General features: G+C 40.0%; 1 protein-coding gene and 1 long non-coding RNA gene across 7 annotated transcripts in view; one reads left to right on the plus strand and one right to left on the minus strand.

Annotated features, from left to right (window-relative positions):
- The window catches only part of MACROD2 (mono-ADP ribosylhydrolase 2), a 2173823-nt gene that overhangs the window by 1339657 nt on the left and 812645 nt on the right, over positions 1 to 21521 (plus strand). The window lies entirely within an intron of this gene.
- Positions 1251 to 16021, minus strand: LOC127491135 (uncharacterized). Its single transcript, XR_007919671.2, has 3 exons — positions 15827 to 16021; positions 14179 to 14387; positions 1251 to 1415 (listed from the first exon to the last, which is right to left on the minus strand). It is a non-coding gene; the product is annotated as an uncharacterized lncRNA (long non-coding RNA).

Consider the following 21521-nt stretch of genomic DNA (forward strand, 5'->3'; position numbering starts at 1 on the left):
CGTATGCTAGGGCTGGGCTGTGTAGATGAAATGTCCCTCCCTCATCACCTAAGTTAGTTCCTAAGTTAGTTAGGTAACTTGTCCTTTGGATCTGAGCTCTATCTTTTCCTCTTAAGGAAGTATTTTTACATTTACATGATTATTTACGTGTCTTCTTCATCCTAGTTTACGAGCTCTATAAGGATAAAGACAAGGTCTTTCTTGCTGACCATTCCATCCGTAATTGAGCATATTGCCCAACATGCAACAAATAATTCAGTAAATACTTGCAGAATGGATATGGGATGACTCAATGAATGTTCAGTCAATGAAAGCTTTGTGTGTTGGTATCAAGACCTGATGAACATTCTGAAGTGACAAGAAACAGTCTCCTAGAGAGGGTGGAAGGTTGCCTAATTGTGAGAGCAGAAGGCATTTAGGCAAGGGAGGGCAGGGGCTAGAATTTTAATTTTGAGTTGCAAACCATTTTAGGTTCCTTCAAAAAGGGATAGAGGTCAGATAATCAAAATGGGGCTGAATGCAGCAGTCAAGATCTGCTTTTGCTTTTTCAGCCATTTGCAGTGTTTCATTTGAAAATGGGTTCCCTTCCATTAAAAAGTTGCCATGCTTTCCTCTCCTGGAAAGTGACGAAGTTAGAAGAATCATAACGCCATGTCCTTGTTCACACCTCAGTTAGAAAACCTCAGCCTTCAACACTCGCCTGGGTAGACTCTCACTGAACAAACAGTGCATTGCTTTACAGCATGCTGCTCACGGCATTGCAACATGTTTGGCATTGCCCAGCATTTTAGGATGACAAGTCAGGAAAACAACAGCAGCCACATTCCCATGAAGCAAATTGTGTCCCCTCTAACCCTCACTGGCAGACTTTAAAGGAAAATGAAGGCCGGCGCCGCGGCTCACTAGGCTAATCCTCCGCCTAGCGGCGCCGGCACACCGGGTTCTAGTCCCGGTCGGGGCGCCGGATTCTGTCCCGGTTGCCCCTCTTCCAGGCCAGCCCTCTGCTGTGGCCAGGGAGTGCAGTGGAGGATGGCCCAGGTGCTTGGGCCCTGCACCCCATGGGAGACCAGGAAAAGCACTTGGCTCCTGGCTCCTGCCATCGGATCAGCGCGGTGCGCCGGTCGCAGCGCGCTGGCCGCGGCAGCCATTGGAGGGTGAACCAACGGCAAAGGAAGACCTTTCTCTCTGTCTCTCTCTCTCACTGTCCACTCTGCCTGTCAAAAAAAAAAAAAAAAAAAAAAAAAAAAGGAAAATGAAAAGCGGTTGCACCAACTTCAGAGATTTGCCATTCATTGCAAAGGTTTGGGAAAGTCGTATTTGTCCACCATAATCTCCTTGTTCTCGGTGATGCTTTATTAACACTCCTTTCTTCTCCTTGCCTTCCTCCCATCTTCTTTTTCTTTTTAGTATTTTTCCTGAGTGACTGGTTTAAAAGGGAAAAAAAAGTCAGTTCTAACCTCTTATTTCTTTTTCAATTTTAGGAAACTGATCTTTAGGTATCAAAATACTGTTCTAAATTTTACGTTGAGAAAGTTCCATATAACAACCTCCCAAAATACAACTACCTACTACACAACTAATTAGTTTTCTGAATTACTACTGTTCAGAGTAGTCTGACTTCCTCAGCTCAAAGCTGAGGAAATTATATTAGGAAGATAGAAGAAAGGAAAAATAATTAGCTAGTGTTTTTTAAGGAGGGTACATAAATGATGTCTGTAGCCCTAACTCACTTTTCAATTCAGTGTGTTTTTATCAAGATTCAATCATTTGAGGTGTTTCATATGATACAGATTTTAAGTACCATGTGAATAAAGGGCTAATGTAAAGATTGTTTTGTTTGATATGTTTCTGTGAATTAATTTTCAACATATATATTAAGCTTATGATTTTTGTATCTATGGGCATTTAAAATGTGAAATTGCATGCATATGACTTATTAAAATGATGTCTCAAAGCTATTACAAACCAGAGCACTTGAGCTCATGTAGAAGGAGCATTTAGTTCAATTCTATTGATCAATCGGGATAGCTTAGGCTATAGTGATCTAACATGTGTCCTCAACATTTCAGTAGCTTACAACCACAAAGATTTAGTTTCTACCCATGTCCATTTAAGCATCTGTGGGTCTATACCCATCGCTTTCACTCTGGGACTTGCTGACAGCTGCCTTTATCTGGCACTATCATCCATCATAGAAGTGAAAGAGAAGTTGATTCCTAAAGCTTCTACCTATCACTTACCTTTACCTTTCTCTTTTTTTAAAGATTTATTTATTTATTTGGAAGGCAGTGTTATAGAGAGGCAGAGGCAGAAAGAGAGAGAGAGAGAGAGAGGTCTTCTATCTGCTGGTTCACTTCCCAGACGGCTGCAACAGCCGGAGCTGAGCTGATCCGAAGCCAGGAGCCAGGAGCTTCTTCCAGGTCTCCCATGTTGGATGCAGGGGCCCAAAGTCTTGGGCCATCCTCTACTGCTTTCCCAGGCCATAGCAGAGAGCTGGATTGGAAGTGGAGCAGCCGGGTCTCAAACCAGCACCCATATGGGATTCCAGCACTTCAGGCCAGGGTGTTAACCCGCTGCACCATAGCCCCGGCCCCAGACTCCCATTTTTAAAATGCAGAATGTTGCAGTCTTTATTCTTGTTGGTTGTAAAGAATGACTAACTTATATCCACATATTATTCACCATGCTTAGAATATGAGTATGAAAAATTTTCAGCTACCCAGGCAAAGATTACAATTTAGCAAGGATTTAAAAATATTTTATCAAAGGCTGATCTCATTTATTTTAGGTTATTTTTATGTAATTTTATTCTCAAAAGTAATCTTATCTTCAAGTTTTATAGATCTCATTCTGTCTCCAACCATGTATCCCCACAGATGTATTTTCCTTGGTATGACCTGTGGGATATTAACAGTATTTTCTCTTCAGCCACATTGCAATTTGGTTAGATCCAACTTGGAGGATCACATCTTAAAATGTCTCTTCATGATGCTGCAGGAAACAAAGTCACTAATTAAGCTTTCAGTGCATCATTTTTACCTTTTATGAAGCAATTTCTCCATGTTTGTGAAACATATGAGTGGAATTTCATCAGAATAAGAAATAATTGAACAAGATTAAGTTTTTCCTGAAATTCAAAAAAATTGTAAAGAAATTCATAACTATCTCCAGGACTTTTCATTATACAGAAGAATCAACCCGTATTCTCTTGAATATTAAATAATTTTTGGTAGTTTTTCAAAGGCAAAGTAATCTCTTGAACCTTGCATTGCTTTTTTTTTTTTAATCATTTCTGTCCTAGTAGCATAGTGGGAAAGAGAAGAGCTATCCGGCTAACTTGATTTGAGTTCAGCTCTCTATTTTCTAGCTCTATCACTTTAGGAAATTATTTAATACTCTGTGCCTCAGTTTTCTAATCTGTAGACTAATGATATTAATAGCTCCTACCTCAGCACAAGTTTATGTGTTAAGTGACTTTTTTTTTAGATTTATTTATTTATTTGAAAGTCAGAGTTACAAAGAGAGAGGAGAGGCAGAGGGAGAGAGAACGAGAGAGAGAAAGAGAGAGAGAGAGAGATCTTCCATCTGATGGTTCACTCCCCAATTGGCCTCAATGGCTGGAGCTGTGCCATTACAGAGCCAGGAGCCAGGAGCTTCTTCTGGGTCTCCCATGCAGGTGCAGGGGCCCAAGGGCTTGAGCCATCTTATACTGTTTTCCCAGGCCATAACAGAGAGCTGGATTGGAAGTGGAGCAGCCGGGACTCGAACGGGAGCCCATATGGGATGCTGGCACTGCAGGCAGCTTTACCCACTGCCCTACAACACCAGCCCCCATGTTAAGTGACTTAATGCATGTCAAATACTTATAAAAGTGCCTGAGTCTATACATTAATTAGTTCCTTTATTCATCTAACAAACAAGGTGCTTATAATTATTACATTAGTTTGGTGAAGTTGATATAATTATTTTTTGTTTCTTAATAGATTAAAAAAAACTGAGGGTCAGAACAGTTAAATAACTTGCTGTGTCACATGCCTAGAATATTGTAGAGCTAGAAAGAACTCAGATTACAAAATTCAAGCCTGTAGATTTACCTGCCTTTAGTCAAACACGAATTCCTTGAATTGTGGACCATTTAGGACCAAAGAACAACATTCCTTTGCAACTGAAAAACTGGTAATTGAATGAAAACAACATGGTAGTATCTTATCTGGAGATCTTGAGAATACATCTTTCTGGACATTCAAGTTTTCCAGAGAACTTTTCATATTTCCCCAAACTTTACAAATATTATTATAGGATATTTAATATGTATAGAATCCTTGGCAAAATATATTATATATTTCTTCAAACAGATTACATTGAACACGATTTAACAATACATTACTAATTTGGCCACTTAAAAACCATTGTGAGAGATTCCTGAAATAAAGGAAAATACTACAGACCAGGACTGCTATGCATTTTTAAGTTTCTGTGCTTGACTTGCAGAGTTTCATATGTTTCCTGTCACAGTGGCTTCTACTTCTTCTTATTGTCACTTTGCCTATTTGGACTGTCAATCTTTCAGAAGGCCACCAGAAAAACCTATTGATCAAGCAAAGGTGTAATCTATAGCCTAATCTTTAAACCTATTATAGAATGGATATCATCACTTTGACAGTATTGGTAGTATTTCAAAATTAAGGTAGGTGATATTTTTAGTATAGGGTATCGATTGGGTGATTTTAAGGTAAGATCTTGAAGGTAGGGAGTGATTGGGATTGGGTTCAGTTTATGCCATAAGAGCTCTGTATTGCTGAACACAGTGATGTGAGATATTTAAAGCTATCCTTGATGATCAAGTTATTCATGCTAATAAGAAAGATTTTCAGTTACTTTACAGATACATTCTACAAGAATATATATTTCCTTGAATAAGAAGCTTAGTTATCTTTTGCCTAGTTCCAATATTGAAATAGGCAAGTATGTTTGGACCCAGAATTATATAGTACATGGACAAGACAGCATGTTGCTTTGGTATATCACTTGCCTCTCTGACTTGGTGCTTTTTTGTGCTATGAGTGGAGAACTTGATAACCGGAACTATGAGTGATCAAGGGGTCAATTAAAGCTAAGCAGGAGCCTCAGAAACTGACTCACATGTATGGGTTTTTGTTTGGGATTCTGACATTCATTTTAAACATCAGAGACATCTTTTTTCTTGCTTAATTCCCAGAGATCTTCCTAATGTCATGTTACCAATATTGGTAAGCATCAAGTATGTATGCATTTACTACACTGGGAGTGATGAAATTATAAGTCCTTGTAAAAAAGGATTTAAACATTCCTTTTCTTTAAGAATTTTTAAAAGTTTTTTACTCATTATTCATTTGAAATGTAGAGAGAAAGGTAAGGAGGAAGAGAGAGTGATTGATTGATTGATTGATTGAGACTGATTTCCCATTTGCTGGCTCCTTCCTCAAATGCCCATAACAGTTGAGACTGGAGCAGATGAAGCCAGGACCCAGGAACTCCCTCCATGTCTCCCATTTGGGTGTAGAGCCCCAGGTGTTTGCATCATCATCTGCTACCTGCCGGGGTGCACGTTAGCAGAAAGCATGAATCTGGAGTACAGCCTGGCACTTGGACCAGGGCATTCCAATATGGGATGCAGGCTTCCTAAGTGGTGTCTTAACTTCTCCACCAAAGAGCCATCCCTAGAGATTTTTTTAACAATTATACAAAGTAGCTCTTGTGGTTTAGTTACCCTGCGTACATCACAGCTCTTTGTAACTTCTTTTGTGTTTAAAAGTTTATAAAGTGATACTACTTGGACACATTTAAAACTATGGCATTTAGAGTGTCTGGGGATTCCATACATACTTTGAAAAGACACTGTCTTGTTCTAGAGTCCTTAATCTGTTATATTATTGAAGTCAGTAGCCTGAGATCACTATAAGGATTTACTATGGAATGCAAGGTACAGTTACTGAACAAGATAAAATACTTATTGTTTTACATCTGCAACTAGCAGTTAGGGAATAATAAAAAGGTCCTAATTGTATAGTAGCTACCAGACTGGAATAAAAAGGAATCTGACCCATATTACTCAAATCTTTCAGCTGTTTATAGTAATTTAAACCAATTGAAAAATAAAGTATATGTTCCACCAGCCAAAAACAAAATGTCCTAGTAATTATGTATGGTAAGGGAATATGAGAAACTGATCAAACAAAGTTTTTGAAGTCTTGTTAACCATGGGCTTTTCAGTGAAGCTATGTGGGTATTGTAGACTTGGATTTATTTTGAAATGACAGAAATTCCCTAACAATATTTGAAGCCTGTCTTGGTTACTGCTATCAGTGCTTGTTTTTCTTTCTATTTTTTTCCCTTTCAGTTACATATTTAGTACTGGAAATCATTGGCACCTGGCCCAGAAAAAGACTGTTTTCAGCAAAAAAAAAAAAAAAAAAAAAAAAAAAAAAAAATTATTCAGCGTCTTTATACACCAAGAAGCAAGTTTTACTGTTACATTAACAATATTTATGCTGGTAGAATTCACAGAAACCATAGTATAGATGACAAGGTTGCCTGTTGGCTTTCCATTAGTGGAATTTCCTACTGTTAACTAGAGTGTAGATATTAATATGTATGTCTTTTATTAAGTATGAGAACAATAGAAGCATGCTTACAGATACTCATCTTTCTTAGGATGTACACATCTGTGGAAATACTAGGTAAGGCAGGCAATGATCTAATTGATGTTATTTAAGATGAGTTTTTTTTAAAAAAGATTTATTTTTATTTATTTGAAAGACAAAGTTACAGAGAGAGGTAGAGCCAGAGAGAAAAAGAGGTCTTCCGTCTGCTGGTCCACTCCCCAAATGACTGCAACCTCCAGAGCTGAGCTGATCCAAAGCTAGGAGCCAGGAGCTTCCTCTGGGTCTCCCACACAGGTGCAGGGGCCCAAGGATTTGGGCCATTCTCCACTGCTCTCCCAGGCCACAACAGAGAGCTGGATTGGAAGACGAGCAGCCAGGACTCGAACCAGCGCCCATGTGGGATGTCGGCGCTGCAGGCCCCTTAAGACAAATTTTAACAAAGCTTCTTTAGTCACACTGATGCCAACCTGAGAGACAAATGGAAGCCTTTGGGGGCAAATGGAAGTGACTGTGCATCCTTGATTAAGGAAAAGTGCAGAGTCACAAAATTGAGTTCCACAATATGCTAACAACATTTTTGAGCACTACTTAGGAAGTGCAGGCACTCATGAAGGATGCTTTGATACAGAAAAGAAAGGCTCCTATTCTGAAAGTTTCACATGTAATTGAAAAGTAAAACCAGTTAATTAAACAATATGATAGGTGATAGAAATCTCTAAGGAAAAAATGTTATCACCAAAGTGTAATTTTCAATAAAGTTAAAACTATAACTCTCACACAAGAGTAGAGTAAATGTATCAAAGATTTTGTTCAACTCATTCATAAATGAGAGAACCTGTAAGGTGATAGAACCAATTCAAGGAATATTTGAAGAGCTCGATATTTACTGGAAACTTAATAAAGGAGTATGAAGATAAGGTTGCTAAATTAAATATCAAACTAGCTCATTCCCTGCAGGACAAAAAAAAGCACAGTTTTTGGAAAGATCATTTAAATTATTTGTGTCTCTCTTGAATAAAAAATCTGTAAAATGGCATGTAGCCTCACTAAATTTGGGGTCTTTTATCAGTAGTCATCAGCAAGTTGAACAGAGTATATTCCTATGCATAATTTATGGATGGCACTTTGGCCCATTACAACATGTGCTGTCTTTTTGCCAAATTTTCAAGTTTTGTATAATTTTTAAATAAAAAGCAAAATTCGGGAACAATAACACATGAGAGAAAGAAAAACTAGTTAAGTTTCAAGTTAGGTAAATTTAAGTGAGAAAACAGCAGGGTAGGACTTCTATTAATGATGAAGAGGAAATTTCTAGTAAGACAATTTTTTTGTAGGGAGACTTGGTGGTGGCAGAGTTAGGGAATAGGTAGGAGGAAGGGAAAGGATAATTAAATCTCAAGAACCATTTCATGAACTATTTTATACATGAGTTTACGCAGATGAATCCCTATGATCAGAGGCCAATAAATGAGACCCATTCTTGCTATGTTTTTTCATTTGCTGTGGAAGTCATGCTTGCTAAAAAGTCATAAAAATCAAATTTTTTGAGGCTGGCACTGTGGCATAGCAGGTAAAGCCACCTCCTGCAGTGCCAGCATCCCTTATGGGTGCTGGTTCAAGTCCTGGCTGCCCCACTTCTTATCCAGCTCTCTACTATGGACTAGTAAAGGATAGCCCAAGTTGTTGGACCCCTGCACATGTGTGGGAGACCTGAAAGAAGCTCCTGGCTCCTGGCTCTGGATCGGCACAGTTCTGGCTGCTGCAGCCATTTGGGAAGTGGGTGAACCAACAGATGGAAGACCTCTTCTCTTTCTCTCTCTCTCTGTCTCTCTCTGCCTGCGTAACTGCCTTTCAAATAAATAAATTATGAATCAATTATTTTTTATTTATGTTGGAAATAGGAGAAGGAGAGAGATTGAAATTGTAAGATTGGGATCTCATCTACTAATTTAATACCCAAATGCCCTCAACAGCTGGGACTGGGTGGAGTTTTAACCTGGAGTGAAATAACTTGACCCAGGTATCCTACATGGGCACTGGGGACCCAATTACTTAAGCCACCACAACCCCATCTCACAAGGTCTGCATTCACAGGAAACTGGAGTTAGGATTCGGAATTGGGAATCAAACCCATATACTTCAATATGACACATGGGTGGCTTAAATGGCACCTTGACTGCTAGGCTAAGCACCTACCCTGCATCAGGTTTTTTTTTTTTTTTTTTTTTTTTTTTTTTTTGACAGGCAGAGTGGACAGTGAGAGAGAGAGAGAGAGAGAGAGAGAGAGAAAGGTCTTCCTTTGCTGTTGGTTCACCCTCCAATGGCCACTGCGGCCGGTGCGCTGCGGCTGGCACACCACACTGATCCGATGGCAGGAGCCAGGTACTTCTCCTGGTCTCCCATGGGGTGCAGGGCCCAAGCACTTGGGCCATCCTCCACTGCACTCCCTGGCCACAGCAGAGAGCTGACCTGGAAGAGGGGCAACTGGGACAGAATCAGGCGCCCTGACCGGGACTAGAACCCGGTGTGCCGGCGCCGCAAGGCGGAGGATTAGCCTAGTGAGCCGCGGCGCCGGCCACTGCATCAGTTGTTTTTAAAGGGATACCGTTGATGTCAGAAAATTTAAAGTCTTAATGAAGGAAAAGTGAAAGATGATGAAAGCAGAAGACAATACAGTGAATATTTTGATCTTTTTAGCATTAAAACTGAGCAGGACCTCTAATTATGGGCCAAATGTCTGAAATTCTTCACCCTCATTGTCCCTTTTCCTCTTCTTTCATTTTCCTTCTCCATTTCTTTCTCATTTTTCCCAAAACCTAGAATGAAACCTGGGAAAGATCACAATGCAAGTCTCTTTGAGCAAGATACATCTAAAAGCAGCAGCACCTCCATATATGGTGTTTTATTCATAGGTTTTAGGCATGAAAGGTAATGGAACAGAATAGAGCACAACTTGTGGGGTGGAATTTCTTCTGAAATACATTTTCTAGTCTAAACCCTTCCTGATTTTAAAATTATATCATGTATTTAGTTTCACTTTTCTCTTTGATATTAATTTCCCTTTTGCAAAACAACCCACATCCAGAAATGTTTATTAGTTTAAAATATTATTTTATTAGCCTAGCTTAGCTTTCTCAGAGGGTAATAGACTATAGGCCTTGAGGCTATTTCAAACTTTGTAGTATTGTTTCCCAAGAGGTGGTAAAATATGACTACACCACAAACCCTTGGTCCTGACTCATAAGTTGCTGTGATTACAAATTTCCAGGCCCAGATTAAGGCAGCATCTAATCAGGATACCTCTAAATACAAAATAAATGAGATCGGGGCCGGCGCTGTGGCACAGTAGGTTAATCCTCCATCTGTGGCACTAGCATCCCATATGGGTGCCCGTTCGAGTCCTGGCTGCTCCTCTTCCAATCCAGCTCTCTGGTATGGCCTGTAAAAGCAGTGAAAGGTGGCCCAAGTCCTTGGGCCCCTCCACCCACATGGGAGACCTGGAAGAAACACCTGGCTCCTGGCTTTGGATCGGCGCAGCTCCAGTCGTTGTGGGCATTTGGGGAGTGAACCAGTGGAATGGAAGACCTCTCTCTCTCTGCCTCTGCTTCCCTGTAGCTCTGCATTTCAAATAAATAAATAATAAATAAATAAGATGTTGTTCTAGCAATCCATTTATTCATGGTATTCATTTTAGCCATTTTTCCCCTATTTGACTACTGGCAATTGATCACTGGATTTACAGTATTGAGCATAGATCAGTTTGGTGTTCTCATAAAACATGTCTCATATTTTACTGTCCATGTGACCCTCTAGGATTAATTACAGAACAATTCAAAAAGGCCACGTTGGGATTTAATGCTATCAATAATATGTTTGAACTGAAAATACGATGAACACATTTTATTTATTTTTAATTTTGCAGTTTCTCATTTTGTCAATGAGTAGAATTAATAAGCAGGTTAAATTAACTGTCTTTCTTTACTGAAGGACTGAACCCTTTCAATAAAAAAAGTTGGACCTTTTCATAATTTAGAAAAACAAAACAAAGCAAAAACAAACTCCTGGGAGATTTTTCTTGCACTTTCTCAATCTTACTTTCTAGGTGACCTAAGTTTCTTGAGTCTTTTTTAGATAAATTAGCAAGACTTCAGCTTTTGGAAAATTTCTATCTTCTGGAAGAAGTGGCTTCTGTTTGCATGGAACAATTAAGTATAATTAGCATGCAACTTTTAATGATATTGTATTGTGAGGCTGATTAGGCCTGTGAGATTGGGGTTGGAAGTCACTTTTTTCATTTATTGTATGCAAATCTAGCCACTTAGTTTTAATCAGACCTTGAAACCCAGTTGCTGTGGTATTAATGAGCAATGTGAACTGCCCATCATGTTTTTTTAAATGGCAATGACTTGTTGAAGTTGGCATCCAAAAAATCATATTTCTGACACCATTCTTTGCACAATAAAGTCAGGTGTTGGCCAATGACTGAGAGCATTTCTGCCATTGTTTCCTTATTTCCCCTGATTGTGACTTTTTGCATTGTGAAAACCAATGGGAGATTTCTCCTTAAATATAAATTCAAAACAAATTTTGAGAAGATCCAGAACATGGACAATTTTAATCAGATGTCTGATGATTCATGATCTGATAGGATTCTAGAGAGTCAGTAGGTTGGGTTCCTCCTGGTTATTAAAGCATCTTATGCTCTGTAAATTTTAAGAGAAAATCATTACATGAACTAACAATCAGGTGTGATGTTCTTTTAGCAACATGGTAACACATGGAGAAAACTGTGAAATTAGTGTGTTAGGCAGGTTTTTGCAACTACAATGAAATACCTAAGATAAGCTAACTTGTGAAGCCACAGGTTTATTTTGGCTCAAGGTTTTGGAGGTTAATATTCAAGGTTGGGTAGGCCCCTTTGCCTCATTCATCTGCCAAGGATGGAGGATGGCAGTGGACCAGGATCATGGGTGAGGGAAGGAATCACATGATGAGGCAGGAAGCAGAGATGCAAAGAGCATGATTGTCATCATCCATGTCACTGTGTTCTCCCTTATAAAGAACTCTTGATTCCATCATGAAGTCTCCTCACCAGTAGCATAATCCAATCTAACTATTTCCCCAAGGCTCCTCCTTCTGGCACCATAAATTCAATTCAATTTTCTCCTTTAATCTGTTAATCATTAGCATTAATCTGTTAATTCTTAACGTAAGACTTTGGGGATTAAGCCTTTAACACGTCTTTGGGGGATACCCAAACAACTAGTAGCAATGCGGTAATCTAGTCCTGTTTGACTACAGAGTGGCAACGAAGGGGTGCCAAGCAGTGGCTATTTGATCACCTTGTAAGCCCTTTGTCTTTTTTGTCCTGCCCCTCCCAGTTTTATCATTTCTACTTTATTTTGTCTGTCCTAAGGAGGACATATTAAAACACATTCACACTAAATAGGTAGTGGCTTTCTTCCATTCACTCTTCCAGGGCTATTTGCACTCAACATAAAACCCCGAAAAGCAAAATGCATTGCTGAAAGGAACAGATGCCAAGTTCTAGTCATCAAATGTGGTTTTGGGAGGAAGATATTCCAAGTGCCCCTCTAATCCAGCCATTTATTTATACTTCCTACTCCACCTAACTAAAAAGCTTTTTCTTTTTCCTTTTTTTTTCCTGGCAAATTCAACCTTCATTCCAGATGTTTAGAGGAGGTTATTATCTTGTGACTCATTTTATATGTATATACTTATGTGATATGCATATATATGCATATTACATATATATATATAAACTTTAGCTGCATACAGAAATAAAGTTACTTCTTAACAAAAGATCTAAAGAGGGACAAATTGCAAGAATGTACCAGGTACATTTGTATTTCCTATAACACACAAATTGAACTTGCATTCCTCTCTGTCTTTGTCTTTTTCTCATCCCTTTTTCCTCTCTCTCTCATACTTTTCCTGAAATTTCTTTAACTGAAAAGAAAATAAACTGTAACCACTCACACAGACATTGCTCTGTTTTGAATTAGGTTGGTATGTTCACAAAAAGAGAAGGTTACTAGCTACCATTGTTCCAAAGCTTGATGTCTGATTTCTCGAACTTCTACTATGTCTGGATTTCTCTATCAATTTTTCAAAGAATGACCCTCAATGGCTCAATAAATCAGCTAATAAAGTGTCTTAGCATCTGCTAACACTCTATAAGCATGCTACATAGATGTTCAAAGGCTTTGCTAGAGAACACAATGTAGAGAAACAACAGGCAATTCTGAAGGGCTAGCCCATCAAGCTTTAAAATACTACAGACCATCAGTCTCACCTGAAGAATTTACTTGCAAATATTTACAATTTTTTTTTGGCCTAGATGGTAGTAAAACTGCAAAATCTGGGTAGTTTTTTCATATGTATCTTAATAAAATATCCATAAGTCAGAATTGCAAGCTACAACAGACACAAGAGTAAACAGTCATTTGATAAGTTCTATTATTGTAATGTTTTTAGATCACATCATAGAAAATGAAAAATACAACTTTTCTTCTGGTTTTTAGGGCAGTATGTTCTTGCACCATCCCTCACTTATGTAACCCCAAACATGGTTACTTCCAAAACATTTCCATTCAAAGCAATGAATTATTACAGAATACCAATTATGTGGCATTGATTGTACTGAAGATACCAAGTGGCTCTTCACTGTAGTCACACAATTGTGCAGTTAAAGGAGAGAGGATGGTGTCCTCTGGAGCAGGTATAATCAGGCCTGAGCCAGCATCCCCAGTGGATACCTTCTTCTCTCACCTGGTGCGCTGCAGCTACCTCCTAAACGTTATCCTTGCTCCCATTATTCTTTCTCCCCATTTTCTGACCATAAGTTAACACAGTCTTAGTTCCAAGCCACTCTCTTGCTTCGTGGATCCTGATCGTCTTCAGGACAAAGTCCTAATCTTGAAGATTATTTTCAAGTCCTGCCATAAATTGCATTTCCTTGGTTACCTCAATGACCCTGTTCCCTACTGCTCTTGTCCCCATTCCATATTTTCGTACTCAGCTATGCAGAACCATGTAGTTTCCCAAATGAAATGGTCTGCTACCACCTTGATGTAGTAAAATAGATCAGACATCCTTATTATGAACCTCTATTCTAGAAGGCCAAGTCATGAGAAGACTTTGTAGGGCATTCTAACTGATGAAGAGGGTGGAATGGTGATAGGCTTTAGCAGGAAAGGGGAGGAATTATTCTTGTGGATTAGCAGACATTGAACTATCTGGATTTTATCAGCAGAGGTGGAGTGAGGCAGCTGGGAGTTAAAATTCTATGTGCAAGAGAAGGTCAGAAGAAAGGGAAAACTGTAGGGACAAGGACCTGTAAGTGCCACAGTGAAAATGTCTCCGTTCTGCAATGTCCCCTGTACATCAACTTGGAAAACGGTCATTCCAGTCCTCTCTGTGCATCCCTGTTCCAACCCAACTGACCCCTAATAACTTTGTTTCAGAAGATGCCTCTCCCTAGAATATTCCCCCAGTTTTCAGAATAGCTCACCTCTCCTGCTCCAGCCAAGGTCCCTTAGAGGTCTGTGCACATATCTGGAAGGGTTGCTTATCACATGGTGTTGTAATTAATTGTTTGCTTCTTTGCCTAATGCACCAATCTGCTCAACTTCTGGAGGGCAGGTATGATGTCTTACCCACTTCTATGTCCACAGAACCTGGTGTGGTGTCTGGCACACAATAGAAGCTCACTATCCATACCTAGAATGAACATGGGATTGATTCAGGCATCAGCCATTCATTTGTAAGTGTCCCAAACCTAGTAGAGGTGACTGTCCTTTCAATCTCCTGTTCTTCTCCTCAGAAGATTTCTGGACTTTTCTCCTGTAGATTTAAATAGAAGGTAGAAAAGGAAAGGACCTCTTTCAGCATGTGGGAGGCAAAGTGGGGAGTTACTGAGGGAGGTCAGAATAACATTGTATTTTCAAGACAAGAGAGTGGAACAAGCTGAGGTTTGAGGAGAGATAAGGGGGAACTTGTAGTTTGTTTGATTTGAACTATTTTCTTTGAGAAGGAGATAGCTAAGAGTGGTGCAGGTTGAGTTATGCTGGATTAATTAGGAATTTGGGACTATGGGCATGGGTGAATGCACTTTGCATTGTAAGACGGACGTGAAGCTTGAACGCCAGGTGTGAAGTGCGGTGCATGTACTTTGTATCCCAAGGGTTCATGTGTTGGAAGCTTGGTCCCCAGAATGGTTATGTTAAGAGGTATTGAGACCTTTTAGATGTGGGGCCTAGCGGGAGGCCTTTAGGTCAGTGAACGTGCCGCCCTCAGAGGAAATTAAGATAGTTCCTGCAAGAAGGTTTTATAAAAGAGCAAGACTAGACACTCACTATTGCCTCTGGTTTTCTGTCACATGATCTCTCCCTCTGGCACATGCTTTGCCATGGTGCTATTAGCCTTGTGGTGACCCAGCCAGGAGGCCCTCACCAGAAGCTGAACCAATGAGGCCACACAATCTTGAACTTTCAACCTCGAAAACTGTGTGCTTAATAAACCTCTTTTATTTATAAATTAAGGAAGGAAAACGATTTCATAGAACTGCAGCAGGGAAAGGATGAAATAGAATACAAGATGATTATAATTTATAATCTTGGTTTTGGTGATAACTCTTAAGTAACATCTTAGAAATAGGGATTAAACCGCTGCTTGGGATGCCTGTCTCCTGGCTACTCTGGCCATACCACTTTGTTTTCGGCTTCATGAATGTGCTTGAGAAGCAGCTAATGACGAATCAAATGCTTGAGTGCCTGCCACCCACATGGGAGACCAAGATGGGAGACCCAACAGCCCTGGAAGTTGCAGACCTCTGGAAGATTTCTCTTTCTCTCCCTTTCAAATAAATAATCTTAAAAATAACTTGGAGTTCCCTTCCTTCCTACCTCCTTTTCTTAACGACATTGAAGTGTGTTTCTTGATGTGAGTAGGGAGATCAGACTATGAGAACCTGGGATGCTTAAGAATTATGAACAAACGAAGTAATGAACAAATAGATGAATGAATGACCACATTCCCCCATGACTAAAAGAAAGCTGAAATCTCCCCTAAAAACTATGAAAAAAAAACAAGGCTTCCTGACACACTTTGGGGTACAGTAAGCACCAGACCGCTAAAAATTGTTTTTATTTTTTTTCTACCTTTTTTCCTTTTCAGTACAGGCATGCCTTCTGCATTATCTCCCTTAAAATTCCAGAGCCACTGGATTTCCATCAGCCTCCTCCAAATAGATGGCAAAATTTCTAACATTAGTCCCAGATCTTCTTGACTGAATGTGTGGTTTTGATGGGGGCTGTATTTCTATCTTTAAATTATTTCATGGAATTAAAAATCATTACATCACAATTCTCCATGAAGCATACAGAATCCCTGTTAGGTAAGCAGTGTTCAGTACCATGAGCCTCTTAGGGAGCATGTCCAGTGACCTCTCTCACACAGGCCAGGCTGGCCAAGCCACTGTGGCCCAGCCACACTCTCTCTTCCTATAATTGAGCACAGCCTTCTCTTTGAATTTGGCCTCATCTCATTCTCTCCTGGGCTTCCATCCACTCATTTCTTAGTTGCTGGCATCCATGCCCCTCAGCTTCACTGACCCTTTTGTCTCCCTGTGGCTGGCCTTTGGCTGACTAACCTACATGTGTTGTTTCTATTGAAAAAATAGAAACAAAGTACATTGAAATGACTCGCTACTATAAATATTATTTGGACATAATGGGAATTCTGTGGAGTGAGGTTCTAGTCAAGAGTGGATAATTAATGAATGGATAATGATCTCTTCTGCAAGTTGTGCCCTGGGGAGATCTGATCACATATGCTGGGGCCACCCCAGTGTCCTGGGGGCTTTGCTCTAGCAATGGTGACAAAATTACTGAGGACCTTAACGGAACTTCCTCACCTTCAGCAGGTAGACCTTACAGAGGAAGGTGCCATACTTAGAATGCCCCTGCCCAGGGGCCGGCGCTGTGGCACTGTAGGTTAATCCTCAGCCTGTGGTGCCAGTATCTAGTCCTGGCTGCTCCTCTTCCTATCCAGCTCTCTTCCATGGCCTGGGAACAGTAGAAGATGGCTCAAGCACTTGGGCCCCTGCACCCACATGGGAGATCCAAAAGAAGCTTTAGGCTCGTGGCTTGGGATCAGCCTAGCTCCAGCCATTGCTGCCATTTGGGGAGTGAACCAATGGATGGAAAACCTTTCTCTCTGTCTCTCCCTCTCTCTGTCTGTAACTCCACCTCTCAAATAAATAAATAAATAAAACATTAAAAAAAAGAATGCTCCTGCCTTCCCTATACATTTTGTTTTCAGTTAGCATCCCTGAAACTCCCTCACCCTACGTTTTTCTACTCTGTGCCTCACTAGCAAGGTTCCATTTACCCCTTTAATTAATGAATTCAATATTTATTTGACACCTACTTGGCCCCCTGTGGGATAATAACACCTTAAGCTGTGATCTCATTTAGGGGAATTTGCATGTATTAAAAGACACTGGAAGACTTAAATGCTTTTCAGTCCCCAAAGAAGTAGATTTCCAGTGATTGGGGACCCACCAATTGGGAGACACAGATGTAGACTATGAAATAGCTCACGGCACACACAACCTCTGAGGTTCGTAGATCTTCAGCATCAGGGCCATACACGTGCATAGGTTTGGGTTTGTAATTAAATCTTCTTTTTGGCAACTAGGACTTCCAAAATTGCCTAAGTTGCAGGTCCCACACAATTTGGACCTCTGCATGACTGATCGCTGTCTTAGTCCATTCTGGCTGCTATAACTGAATACCTAAGCTGGGAGGCTTGTAATTTACGGAGGTTTATGTTCCCAGTTCTGGAGATAGTGAAGTCCCAGATCAAGTTGCCGGCACATGTGGTGTCTGGTGAGAGCCTGTTCTCTGGTCTGTAGAATGCGTTTTTCCTCTGTGTCTACATGGTGGAAGGAGTACAGCATTTCTCTGGCGTTTCTTTTCAAAGCACACCCATCTCATTCATGAGAGTTCTTCCCTCATGACCTCCTCACCCCAGAGGCTCCACCTCGTGACACCATCATCTTGGTGATTGTGTTTCAACACATGAACTTGGGGAGGACTCAAACATTCAGACCATGGTCGGCTCTCCCCCTCAAAAACCCCAGGAAAGCTGTGAGATCAAAAGCTATGCCTGGGGACTGGCACCGTGGCTCACTTGGTTAATCCTCCACCTGCAGCACCGGCATCCCATATGAGCACTGGGTTCTAGTCCCGGCTGTTCCTCTTCCAGTTCAGCATTCTGCTGTGGCCCGGGAAGGCAGTGGAGGATGGCCCGAGTGCTTGGGCTCCTGCACCCACATGGGAGACCAGGAGGAAGCACCTGGCTCCACGCTTCGGATCAGCGTAGCTCTGGCCGTGGCGGCCATATTTGAGGTGAACCAACAGAAGGAAGACCTTTCTCTCTGTCTCTCTTTCTCACTGTCTAACTCTATCTGTCAAAAAAAAAAAAAAAAAAAAAAAAAAAAAAAGCTATGCCTATCCTATGATTAACTGTCAGTTTCCAATACAGCACAGGCACATTCTAGGAGATCAATAAATATTTACTGGATGCTTAATAGATTAATAATACATATAATGTACCTAGCTCTTTTCCTGGCACATTGTATGGATTCAATAACTATATGCTGAAAGAATAATTACTTTGGGGCTGGTGTTGTGGCATAGCCATTAAAGCTGCCACCTGCAATGCCAGCATCCTATATAGGTTCTAGTTCGTTTCCTAGCTATTCCACTTCTGATCCAGTTGCCTGGGAAAAGCAGTGGAAGATGGCCCAGGTGCTTAGGGCCCTAAAACCTACAAGGGAGACCTGGAAGAAGCTCCTGGCTCCTGGCTTCAACCTGGCCCAGCCCTGACCATTGAGGCCATCTAGAGAGTGAACCAGCAGATGAAAGACCTCTCTCTCTCTCTTTCTCTCTCTCTCTTTGTCTCTTCCCTCTCTCTCTGTAACTCTGACTTTCAAATAAATAATAAATAAATCTTTTTAAAAAAGATTACTTTGATAAATGAATGATTGAGTGAATGAATGAATGTGAAACACAAGTGACCCTAAATTTCTGCAGAGCAAAATGTCCTATATGCCTTATCCTCCCCTATTTACCTCTAGTTCCAGACAAACTGACTTCCTCCTCAAGACCAGCAATACTCAGCATGAGTGAGCCAATCCTGCAGTAGATAAGGCACATGCCTTGTTGTGTGTGGTTAATAAACAGACTTTTGTTAACATCGATGCACTTATGTGGAAATACTACACTTTTGTCCATAAAATTCTAGACTTCAAAGTAGAGACCTGGGATCTGTGCCCACTCCACCCACCCCTAACATTTATAATAAAACATCGCCTAACATGGAATTATATTCTTAAGGAAAAATGTAAAACACGTTTGGGAACTCAACCCTTATTAACATCATATCTTTAGTAACAGTAACCATTAAATAGTTATGTATTTAACCTTTGTAATCTTTAAGCCTGCTAAAATGTCTAATTAGTTAATTAGGAAAATAATTATGTGCTGAAAAAAGGAAATTTGAAAATCAGCAAGGGCGTATAATACTGTGGGTTCAAAATAAATTTCTATTTTCAAGCTGTAGTGCTGTCCCAATGTATTAATATCACATGATTCATTGTGTTCATTAAATAATTTTTCAGAAAAACATTGGAAATTTTCCCAACATCCACCCCACCTACCTCCTGGTATATATCAAACATAATATTGGATTTATTTATTCAAATCATAGTTGGAATTGTATTTTCTAAGAGACTATTTCCTTGAAAGTTATTCAAAAGATACACAGAGTAGAATAATTATCTTTTTTAAAAAAGGTATATCTGTTTATTTAAAAGTCAGAGTTACAGAGAGAGAAAGGGAGAGACACACAGAGAGAGATTTCTCAAATGGCCACAACAGCCAGGGCTGGGGCCAGGCCAAAGCCAGGAGCCCTGAGGTTTCCCATATGGGTGCAGGAGCCCAAGCACTTGGACCATCCTCTGCTGCTTTCACAGACCCATTAACTGGGAGCTGGATCAGAAGTGGAGCAGCTGGGTCTCAAAACAGTACCCATTTGGGTTGCTGGCTTCGCAGTCGGTGTCCTTACCTGCTATGCCACAACACCAGCCCCAGGGGAGTAAGTATCTTAATTTATAGGGTCAGTGTTACTGTTACTCTGTCATGAATCAACTACAAGCAAATTGTTTTTTGGAGCTTTTTTTTTTTTTTTTGCTATTTATAATAATCATTTTATGACATAATAGTTTATGTAGCATTTGACATAGACTGAAATGTGTTTGACACAAAAATCAGTGTTAAAGAGCTGCTCTTTTGTTACTTTTCAGTACTGCTCATACTTATTACTTACTATCCTGTGATTAATGAGAAATCATGGTCCTGAAGGCAGAGCAAATAACTTCCGAGTGAGATATGCAAACTGCAAAGTGGAAATTGCCAATTTCCAGGTCATAGTGAGAGCAATTAACTTTTCCAATTTGGGGAATAAGGCAGTCTATTTAGGTCCTTCCAAATAGAGTACATTTTTTTATATGGAATATTTACAGTTGCCAATCAACCTTCCTATGTGATGAACTTTACGTGACTCAATTGTTCCTATTCCTAGACAGTGTAGACCTGTCAAAGTGTTTTAGTTGAGAAGCTTTTGTCTTCACTCATGGTATTCCCTTGACCTTGAAATCACTTAAAGGTGATCCACAGTATCGTGTACAAAACTTAAACTTCCTTATGCAATGTCATGCATTTTCTACAGTGAATTACAAAGAAAATGAAAGCCAAAAAAGAAGGTGAAATTTTGACTTTTCAAGAAAACAGCCCTGAAGTCATCAAAGATCTCAAGGTGAGGGAATGGCAATTTCTCCTAAAGACCTAGGGACAGAAGGGGTTGTATGGGTACCTAAGGTGGTTTTATTCTCCCCTGCCACTTAGAATATCTGGGTACAGTTATTGACTCTGGACATGCAAGCTCTGTTTTCGAGCTCTTCAAGTATAGTTAATAGTGAGAGAATTTAGATCGCAGTCTGACCAAAAAAAAAAAAAAAAAAAACACATTCCAATTCTGCCTTCCTCACCTAATAGCTAAAACTACATAATTTATTCAATTTCTCTGAGCTTTGGTTTCTTTAACATCCAAGTAAGAATACGAATACCTACTTGGCCAGGTTGTGAGGATTGAATATAATATATGCCAAGCACACTTGCCATAGTGTTTGATTAGCACATAAGCACTGAATAAGCAGTAACTATTATAATGATGACTGTATGCAAGGTCTTTAGCTTTCTATTATGGATAAGGTGAGCTAAAACAGTTTGAAGGGCTTATTGAGGAGGACTTGCCTTGTGAGCGGTAAAGATATTTATCATCTCAGGAACTAACATGGACAGGGGAAGGAATAAAGAGTTGCTATTTTATCTTTGGAAAGGAGGATAAGCAAGCCATCAGGATATATTTGTAATAGGTGGAGATAAAGCTTCCATTTCTTTAATGAAAGAGTCTGGCTTGATTAAGGATGTGTTTTGCACCCACTATAATTTGACTCCTGTAGCTCAATGCACTGAAGACTATTGTTTTTCATTATCAATGAACACACAGAAGTGACCTTCAGACAGACCCAGTTCTTTCGCTAAAGTCATTCTGACCTTTCTCATAGTCCCCATTGCCGAGACAATAATGTTACTGGACATCCTATTTCCCGCCTCATTTCTATTTCTCTAACCACTTAAACTTAACAAATATAGTTGGAATATTACCAAGCTGACTCTAGTATGAAGGATCTGAATATAATTCTTCCTCCCATTTCTCCGAAGTCGT

The sequence above is a fragment of the Oryctolagus cuniculus genome, chromosome 11 (genome assembly GCF_964237555.1).
Source record: "Oryctolagus cuniculus chromosome 11, mOryCun1.1, whole genome shotgun sequence".
NCBI classification, from domain to species: Eukaryota; Metazoa; Chordata; class Mammalia; order Lagomorpha; family Leporidae; genus Oryctolagus; species Oryctolagus cuniculus.